This window comes from Morus notabilis, unplaced genomic scaffold (genome assembly GCF_000414095.1).
Source record: "Morus notabilis unplaced genomic scaffold, ASM41409v2 Scaffold469, whole genome shotgun sequence".
Lineage (NCBI taxonomy): Eukaryota > Viridiplantae > Streptophyta > Magnoliopsida > Rosales > Moraceae > Morus > Morus notabilis.
In genome coordinates this window covers 84,591-95,283 of record NW_010362470.1, presented here as the reverse complement: position 1 = coordinate 95,283, position 10,693 = coordinate 84,591, and positions in this window count along the sequence as shown.

Here is a 10,693-nt window from a genome sequence, read left to right as displayed (position 1 = left end):
TGAACATGTAAATAATCATTACAACATACATCAACCACAGTCTAGTTAATCCAAATATTACATGAGTTTACAGAATTCTCAATTCCTTACATTTTATTCCAGAGGATAATCACAATCCTCACTGATTTCGACAGCAGCACAACTCAGCTACTCCGTAGCAAATATCCAGCTACTGTGCACCGCTTCTAGAATCTCCTGGGAGGGGTTTAATACATTTAAAACATAAAACGTGAGCGAAAGGCCCAGTAGGATATAATTTGAAATGACTTAAAAGTAAATGAATATATAAATGTGCGCGTAAATAAATAAATGGGTAAATGAATAAATAGACATTCAGTTCCAACAGACAGCCGGAACCTCACATCTTTTTTCTCAAAGGAAATAAATGTAAAATCTCCATATTACAGGCTTAAGCAAGTAATTAGTACAAATTACTTACCTAACCAAGTGCCTCACCTACTCGGACCGAGTTTTGGGTTCTGCCCCTGAGGATGCACTCTCCGCATCCTATCTAGGCTTACAGCAATAGAATCTCTTACTAGTTCACAAGATCTCTTAGTTTAAGAAATCATTCATTAACTTTCTGAAATTGTTATTATGACCCCACAAACTACTCAAGCCGCGGGCCCCATGACTGGACAAGCCATGAGGTTCCATGAACTAAACAAGCCATGGTTTTTAAATTGTTTTTCTTTCGCAAACAATCCCTTTTCTTTAAAACATTTACAAGGCCAAAATCCTTTTTGAAAATAGGCTCACAAGGAAAAGGGGATAGAAATCCTACCTCGCACTATCAAACCTGGGACTAGCGTTGCCTTTTCCGGCTTCCACTTCCTCAAGCCCCTTCAGTCTGAATCCTCAGCGATCACTGATGCAAGACAACACTTTAGGATTAATTCTCATTCCTAAAGCAATCCAATCTCAATTAGATACCAAGGTTTCCAATTAGTGTGTCCTAATCCATTTTCATGTTTCAAAATATCATTCCAAGGGGTTTCAATCTCAAAACAAGGATTAAAGATGCTAATCCATTCATCTCAAGTCCCCAAATGAAGCTCATTTGGGTTCTCTCCGAAAACATGGGTCAAAACAGTAATTTCAGGCCAAACAGGGTCAGACCCCGTGTCAACTGGTCGACCGGTGACGGAACAGTGCAACACTACCGGTCAACAGGTAGTGTGCACTCCGGTCGACCGGACAAGTCGACCGGTCAGGCCAATGCAATCCGGTCGACCGCACCGGTCGACTGGTTACCATGTGATCCGATCGACCAGACAGGCCGACCAGTGGAATCAGCTGCATGAGAGAAGCCCACAGAAACTAGTCCAAAACCTACAATCTTAGTCCCAAATTGAAATATGTCAAAGGAAAACCACTAGATCCGGGTTCTAGGTACTATATCAAGTCCAAAGAACCCAAGATCTCCAATATCTACCATGATTTACTCAAAATCCGTAAAGATTCGTTTCGAACAAAAAATAAGTTTTTTAAAATTTGAAAGCTTGAGATTCAAGAGAGGTCCTTTCAGTAATCTTACCTCGAATCCTTCTCTTGACGTTGAAAACTTCCTTAAATCTTTCATTGGTTCAAATCCGGTTTGATTTGAGACAAAAATGAGGGAGAGTGAGTGAGTGAGAGAGAGAGAGAGAGTGAGAGTGAGAGAGAGAGAGAGAGAGAGAGAGCACGGGAAAGGAAAGAGAAAAGGACATGTGTACAATATTTTATAACAACAGTCCAGGAATGTGCCTATACACACTCCTGGGAAAAATATAAATACTGAGAATATTTAAATACCTTGGAATTATTTAAACTCACACGTGTCAGAAACATTTATTAATTAATACTCAATTAATAAATCTAGATTAGGCACACTAATAATCTCAATTACCTTAATTAATCTCATTTAATTCTTCAGGGTGTTACAATTGATCTATATGTAGTGACAACATCTAATGGACACTTCAAGTTCTTATAAGTAAATTATGTCTCCAATTTCGTGAGTACAATTCCAAGTTTTTGTTGGGAATGGTGTCCTAGAAGCATGAGATATAATATGACATTTATTATTTATTTAATAAAAGAGTTTATTCATCATTTTATGTATATATATATTTGTGAATATTTTATGAATATCAATGAAAATTTCATGATTATTTATGTGACCTTAAACATTGTATATAAGTGTTATATGCCAGAGGATAATATTTAAGGATAATAATCAAAAAGTGATGTTCATAATGAATTTAATTAAAGTTCAGAATCTTTAATTAAAACATTACTAATACATGTCATTCCCATTTCAAATGGAACGGTGTTATCCGCACTGTTAATATGGTGAGATATTGAATGAGTGTATTTCGCATAATAAGATTATGTGGAATAGAGACACAGACACAATATGAATTTTAAATAATTTTTGTTAAGTATAGAAATTCTAATTGAGTCTACCAATGGTCATATATAGAATGATCGTAATCCTGAATTCTTAACAAACTCCTATTTATGGATTTGTGTCTTTTGATTTACTCGGTACGGATTCCGAGACCCTGAATCCTATTTCTTGTATTTTGGAGACATGATGAAATAGGTAGCCGGGAATGTTATTATACGAGATGGAATCCATTCCTTCTTGAGAAAGAAGGAAATAAATAATTCTCTTGAGTGTTGATTCGGTACTTGGATTAGTAAGAGCGCTCTGATTCATGAATGTGTTTTATGAATCACTATCCATTAGAGAATTAATGCTACTCAAGGATGAAGATATAATTAGAGAGGCTAACGGATTCTACCTAGCTCTAATTATGAATTATTTATGGAGGATTGATCTATATGCAGTGACTATATCAAATGGACACTTCACAGTTTAGAAGTAATTTATGTCTATAATTTTGAGAGTGCAATTCCAAGTCTATAGTGGAGTAACTATTGGAATTAATTAATTAATTAATTAAAGAGTTTAATTAATTAATTAATTAAAGAGTTTAATTAATTATTAATTTTATTGGAGCTCGGGATTATAGGTCCATTAGTCCTCATGTTGTCCTAGTAATTATACCAGACACAAAGGGCAAAATGGGAATTTTGGAATTTTAAAATTAAACACTCAAAAATAAATAATTGAGAATTAATTATTATTTAAATAATGTGATTATTTAAATTTGAATTTGAATTGTGAACATAATTTAAATTTATCATTTTAAACTTATTTGATATGTTGTTCAATTTAGAATTCAAATTAATTTAAGTTTGACTTAAATTGGAATTTGAATTTGAATCAAAATTAGACTGCAGCATAAAGGATGATATTCTCTTGCTCCTCTATCTGTGTTTGACGCCTACCACAGGGATAGGATCACCTAGGTTGGCCGGCCATCTTGAGGATAAGGAGTAGGAGACTTTTGTTTCAAATTCAAATAGGAGATAATTAACAAGCTTTATCTTAGAGATAGAGATTGGATTCCTTCTAGAAGTTTGATTTCTACTCTATAAATAAGAGAATAATAGAAAATTGTTTGAACACACAATTTTTGACCTATTTTTCTAAGTGTGGCCGAAATTCTCTATAGAGTGAGGGGAAAAATATTTTTTTCTCTAAAAATTCCACATCCTGCATGCGTTGGTGTTTGTGAAAATTCAAGTGTTTAATCTAATCCTTTTTGGCTCAGGTGTGCTCACACACACGTCTTTCTGGTTTCTAAGAATTGACGTGGAAGACACTAGTTTTCTAAACACAAGGCTTTGGAGCAAGGATTGTTCAAGGTCAAAGAACTCAAGTTATCATCCTAATCGGCCGCCAGGTATTATTCGTAATTGAGTTCTTAATAAATGAATTAATGTGATTAATTTATTCGTGCATAAATTAATATAATCTATAGAGTATCTCAAAGGTTTTATGAAAATTTTTGTTATACTTGATCCGCTATCCCCACGCTTCCGCATCCGAATTCGATTCGTAAACCAACAGTGTTTAGTGGAGTAACTTTTAGAATTAATAGAATTTATTAATTAATTAAAAAGTTTAATTAATTATTAATTTTATTAGAGCTCAAAATTATAGGTCCATGAGTACCCACGTAATCCTTATAATATTTGCAAGACAAGTGAATTATTGAGAGTTAATATCACTCAAAATAAATAATGTGATTATTTAATTAAATTAATTTTAGAATACATTGTGGTGGGACCACAGGAGGCCACACGCCCATGCACAGGGTGGTGCAGGGGGTGTGTCGCACAATGTGAATTTGTTAGGAATGGTGTCCTAGAAGCATGGATGTAATATGATATTTATTATTTATTTAATAAAAGAGTTTATTCATTATTTTTTGTGCATATATTAATGAATATTTTATGAATATCAGTGAATATTCCATGATTATTTATGTGGCCTTAAATATTGTATATAAGTGTTATATGCGAGAGGATAATATTTAAGGATAATGATTAAAACAATATTCGTAATGAATTTAATTAAAGTTCAGAATCTTTAATTAAAACATTACTAATGCAGGTCATTCCCATTTAGAATGGAACGGTGTTCCGCACTGTGAATATGGTGAGATAGTGAATGAGTGTATTACATATAATGAATTATGTGGAACAGGGACACAGACACGATATGAATTTCTGATAATTTTCTGTTAAGTATAGAAATTTCAATTGAGTCTACCAATGGTCATATATAGAATGATCTTAATCCCAAGTTCTTAGCCGACTTCTATTTATGGATTTATCTCTTTTGATTTACTCACTACGGATTCTAAGATCCTGAATCCTATTCCTTGTATTTTGGAGACATGATGAAGTCAGTAGCCAGGAATGTTATTATATGAGATGGAATCCATTCCTTCTTGAGAAAGAAGTAGATAAATAATTCTCTTGCAGTGTTGATTCAGTACTTGGATTAGTAGGAGCACTCTGGTTTATGAATTTGTTTTATGAATCACTATCCATTAGAGAATAAATAGTACTCAAGGATAAAGATGTAATTAAAGGCATTAACAGATTTCACCTAACTCTAATTATGAATTATTTATGGAAGATTGATCTATATGCAATTACTATATCAAATGGACACTTCACAATTTAGAAGTAATATATTTCTATAATTACAAGAGTGCAATTCCAAGTTTATAGTGGAGTGACTATTGAAATTAATAGAATTAATTAATTAATTAAAGAGTTTTATTAATTATTAATTTTATTAGAGCTCAGACTTATAGGTCCATGAGTCCCCGTGTCGTCCTTATAATTCTACAAGACACTAAGGGCACAATGAGAATTTTAGAATTATGAAATTCTAAAATAAAACACTCAAGGATAATTAACTGAGAATTAATTATAAATTAAATAATGTGATTATTTAAGTTTAAGTTTAAATTTGAATTTTGAAACACATATGTGAAGGTGTTCACATGGTTCGAATGCACAGCCCAGTGTGAATCCCTTTGGGAGTCAAATTGCTTGCTCTCCATAGTTATCCAACTAACTTATTTGATAAGTTATCAAATTTAAAATTCAAATTGATTTAAGTTTGACTTAAATCAGAATTTGAATTTAAGTTAAAATCGGACTGCAGGTAAAATTTTACCTTATTCTTTATCTGTAAAATTGCACCTACCACAGGGAGGAATTCCCTTGTGGTGGCCGGCCATATAGGATAAGGGAGAGAGTGGATTTTGTTTCAAAATCAAATTTGAAGTGGGAGATAATTAACAAGTTTTATCCTGGAGATAAAGATTAGACTCCTTCTAGGAGTCGAGTTGACTACTACTCTATAAAATAACAGATTGTAGACACAATTTTTGTTCTCTCCTAGCATAGTGGCCGAATTTTTTATAGAGTCTGGGAAGGAAAATTTTCTCTAAAAAATTCCATGTCGTGCATGTGTTGGTGTTCGTGGAAACGTTGAGTGTTTATTCGCTAATCTCATTTTGTTTCAGGTGTGCTCATACACACGTCTTCATAAATTTAAGGAATTGACAAGGAAGATTCAGGTGTTCTAAACTAGCTTGGAGCAATGAACGTTCGAGATCAAAGAATTCAAGATATCATCCTAATCGGTCCCTAGGTAAATAAATTAATTTGATTAATTCATTTATGCATAAATTAATGCAATCTATAGAGTATTTCAAAGTTTATGAAAAGTTTTGATATATACGATATGCTAAACACACGTTTCTGTTAGTTTCGAAACGTTTTCGAGTGTGGAAGCGTGGTAGTGCGGATCGTGTATAACAAAAAATTTTCATAAACCTTTTGAATACGCTATAGATTATATTAATTTATGCCAAATAAATTAATCTCATTAATATGTAAAGAAAAATACCTTACTAACGATTAGGATAATAACTTGAAGTCTTTGGCCAACGAATGTTCCTCTCTCCAATAGCTTTCTTAGAACACCTAAGCCTTCCTCATCTACTCTTTGATTTCACAAGACGATGAGTGTGGGCTCAAGGTATAAACTATTAGAATGATCACTTGCTAATTTTATTATTCTTTCACTGTCAACGCATGTATGTGAAAGAATTGGGAAAATTGGAAGAACTTTTCCTCTCTTTTCTCTCTTAGGATTTCTGGCCAATGTAAGGGAATTTAGGAGAAAAATCAATCAATCTTTTACAATTCCTATTGTCTCCTATTTATAGACAATTAGGAGAAGCCTTTGCTTGTAGACAAAGAAAATAGGAAATCGGTAACTACTATATTTTTAATCTCATTAAATATACAGTTTTCCTTTTTCTTTTGGAAACAAACTTTCCTTCCCTTTTCTTATTGTGTGGCCAGCCATCTCTTAGGAAAGAAGGAGAAAATTCCTTCCTAATCCAGTTTCTAATTTTAGCTTAAATTCAATTCCAAAAAAGTAACATTTTACTTTCCTTTTTGAATTTAATTATAAAACTTGTCAAACAAGTAAACTGGATTACTTGAAGAGCAAGCAACTAAAATCCCGGTGAGATTTTTCCCAGTGTCACACATCCCTTGTGGTCCCACCACAGTGTGTGACAAAGTAATTAAATAATCACATTATTTAATGTATAATTAATTCTCAATTAATGTTTCGTGAGTGAAAAAAATTCCGATAATTCATTTTTGTCTTGCAAATAATACAAGGATGATAGGGGAACTTATGGACCTATAATTCTAAGCTCCAATAAAATTAATAATTAATTAAACTCTTTAGTCAATTTATCAATTCTATTAATTCCAAAAGTTACCCCACTAAAAATTTAGAATTGCACTCTCGAAATTATAGACATAATTTACTTATAAGAACTTGAAGTGTGCATTTGATATAGTCACTACATATAGATCGATCATCCATAAATAATTCATAATTAGAGTTAGGTGAAATCCGCTAATCTCTCTAATTACATCTTTATCCTTGAGTACCATTGATTCTCTAATGAACAGTATATTCATAAAATACATTCACGAATACGATTAGCTCGTTACTTATTCAAGTACCGAATCAACCCTTAAAGGAATTATTTATCTGCTTCTTCAAATAAGAAGGAATGGATTCCATCTTGTATATTAGCATTCTCCGCTACCCATTTCATCATGTTCCCAAGATATAAGGAATAGAATTTAGGATCTCAAAATCCGTACCGAGTAAATCAAAGAACACGAATCCATAAATAGGAGTCTACTAATAACTCAGGATTAAGATCATTCTATAAATGACCATCGGTAGACTCAAATTTGATTTTCTATGCTTAACAAAAATTATCAGAAAATCAAATTGTGTCTGTGTCCCAGTTCTACATAATCTCATTATGCATAATACACTTATTCAATATTCCTTTATTTTAATGATGCGGATAACACCATTCCATTCTTAATGGGAATGACATGTATGAGTAATGTTTTAATTAAAGATTCTGAAACTTTAATTAAATTCATTACGAACATCGTTTCGATTATTATCCTTAAATATTATCCTCATGTATATAAGTTGTATATAACACTTATATACAATAATTAAGGTTACATATATAATCGCGGAATTTTCTATGATATTCATAAAGTATTCAATAATACATGCACATAAATAATGAATAAACCATTTTATTAATTAAATAATAAAATATCCTCATTACATCTCATGCTTAAGGACACCTATCCCAACAGCTTCCGCATCCGAAATTGTTTCGGAAACTAACAGAATTTCACTAGGATTCAGTTGCTTATTCTCCAAGATATCTGGTTTACTTGTTTGACAAGTTTTACAAATAAATTTAAAAGGAAAGCAAAGTTTGACTTTCTTTAGATTTGAATTTATGCTAAAATTAAAAACTAGATAAAGGAGGAATTTTGTCTCTATTCTACCTGTAGATTTGTGCCAACCACAGGGAGGTCTCCCTATGGTGCGGCCGGCCATGTGGTTAATAGGAAGGGAGAATTTTGTTTCCAAAATTAAATGGAAAACTGTATTTTAAATGAGATTTAAAATAACCAATTTTGTTTTGTTTTGTCTTCAAGTTAAAGCAAAGAGCTTCTCCTAGTGTTCTATAAATAGGAGACAATAGAAACTTGGAGAAACAATTTTTGCTCTCCCTTACTATAGGTCGCCGGTTTCTAGAGAGAGAAAAAGAGTAGAAGAGTTCTTCCAATTCTAAGTTTCTTCACATACATGTATTGATAGTGAAGGAATATAAATTAGCAAGTGATCAAAGCCGATAGTTCTATATTAGAGCTCACACTCTAGGTCTCATAGATTTCAAGGACTAGACGAGAAAAATTTGAGTTTTCTGGAAAAGCTTGACGCTTGGACTGTTTGTAGTCAAAGACCTCAAGTTATCTGCCTAATCGTTCACTAAGTATCTATCTTTATAAATTAATATGATTAATTTATTATTGCATAAATTTATATAATCTATAAAATATTCAAAAATTTTATGAAAATTTTTATTATACATAATCCGTATTTTCACACTTCCACACACGAAGTCAATTTGAAAACCCACAATATATATATATATATATATATTATAATTTGGAATCTGAATGTAATACACATTTATCGTAGAGATTTCCAAAATTGAGTGGCTAATATTATGATTTGATAGGAGGCCTTCATTATTGTATATATACATTTGTTATATTTGTAATGTGGAAAAATTAGGGCCTTGTACGGCTCAGGGGCCTTAGGCAAGTGCTTTACTTGCCTTGCCCTTGAGTCAGCACTGTTTGAACCGCAAAAGGGGCGCTACAAGACCAAATAATTCCTCTCTGAATCAAACTAAAATGGTAAGAGTGTGTAAAGCGTCAGAGAACATAATTTATAGAACTGAAGGAACATGCTGAGTCAAGCACAACTAAACGACAGAATATAATCCCCAAAAAGTAATAAAAAGTACACGTTTTTGCACTCGAAAACGTTTTGAAAACTAACATTGGGTCGCTCCCTTACTCCCCTTGGTCTTACACACATGGGTACGAGCATATGACCCTAACAAATAATGAATGGATAATACATAATAAAGCATAATTGGACATGCATTTTTAAGGGTCAATTGTTTAATGTGAAAAATGTTTTTGTGCAGAATATTTGTACTAGCTGAGCTTCGGCTCATAAAATTTATTTATGTTGTGGGTAAAATTCCTACAACCATTGTTGGAACTTCTAAAGAAGGATGCGTATAGTGGAAGGATAGGGCAATGAATACCATCATGCAGACAAATTTTGCAGAGGTAAAAATCTAGCTGAATTCGCTTATAACAATAGCTATCAGACTAGCATTGGAATGACAACGTTTGAGGCTCTATATGGTAGATCTTGCAGATCACCAGTTTGTTGGTTCGAGCCAGAGGATCGACTCACTCTTGGACCGGCTGACATCTAGGAGAACAATGAGAAGATAACTATTATTCGGGAACACCTGTTGACCGCTCAAAGTCATCAGAAGAGCTATGCTGACAGAAGGCATAAACCTTTAGAGTTCCAAGAAGGCAATTATGTCTTGTTGAGAGTTTCACCACGTAAAGGAATCACTCGTTTTGGTGTGAAAGGAAAACTCGCGCCAAGGTATATAAGCCTGTTCCAGATTGTGTAACGAATCGGTGTAGTTGCTTATCGACTCGCTTTGCCTCCGGAGTTATCTCATGTGCATGATGGATTCCATGTCTCTATGCTCCGTAAGTGCCAACCCAATCTGGAAACCATGGTGCAATGGTACGACGTTCTGATTCAATATGAAACAACTTATGAGGAAGCACCGGTTCAGATTCTTGACCGGAAGATGAAAAGTTTACGTCGTCATGAGATACTATTAGTGAAAGTGTTGTGGCAACACCATGACGTTGAGGAAGCAACGTGGGAACTAGAAGTGATAATGTATGAACAATATCCGCATTTGTTCTCATTCTGAGGTAAGCTCTAATTTTGAGGATGAAATTTCTTAAGGGAGGTAGAGCTGTAACAACCTTGAGAATTAAACATGTTTAATTATGTTAATTGTGATTTAGTAGTGTGCCTAATTTGATTTTCATAATTAATCATGGTTCTTAAATATTTTCTCATCTTTAAATTTTAAATATTTTCAAGAAACTCTAATTATTCTCAGTATTTACAATTTCACCTCGGAATTAGGTGGGAATACCTACTTCCCTCCTTTACTTTATATTTTCTCTTCCTTTCTTTCCTTTCCTTATTTGCTCTCTTTTTCTATCGTTGTCTCTCTCTTTC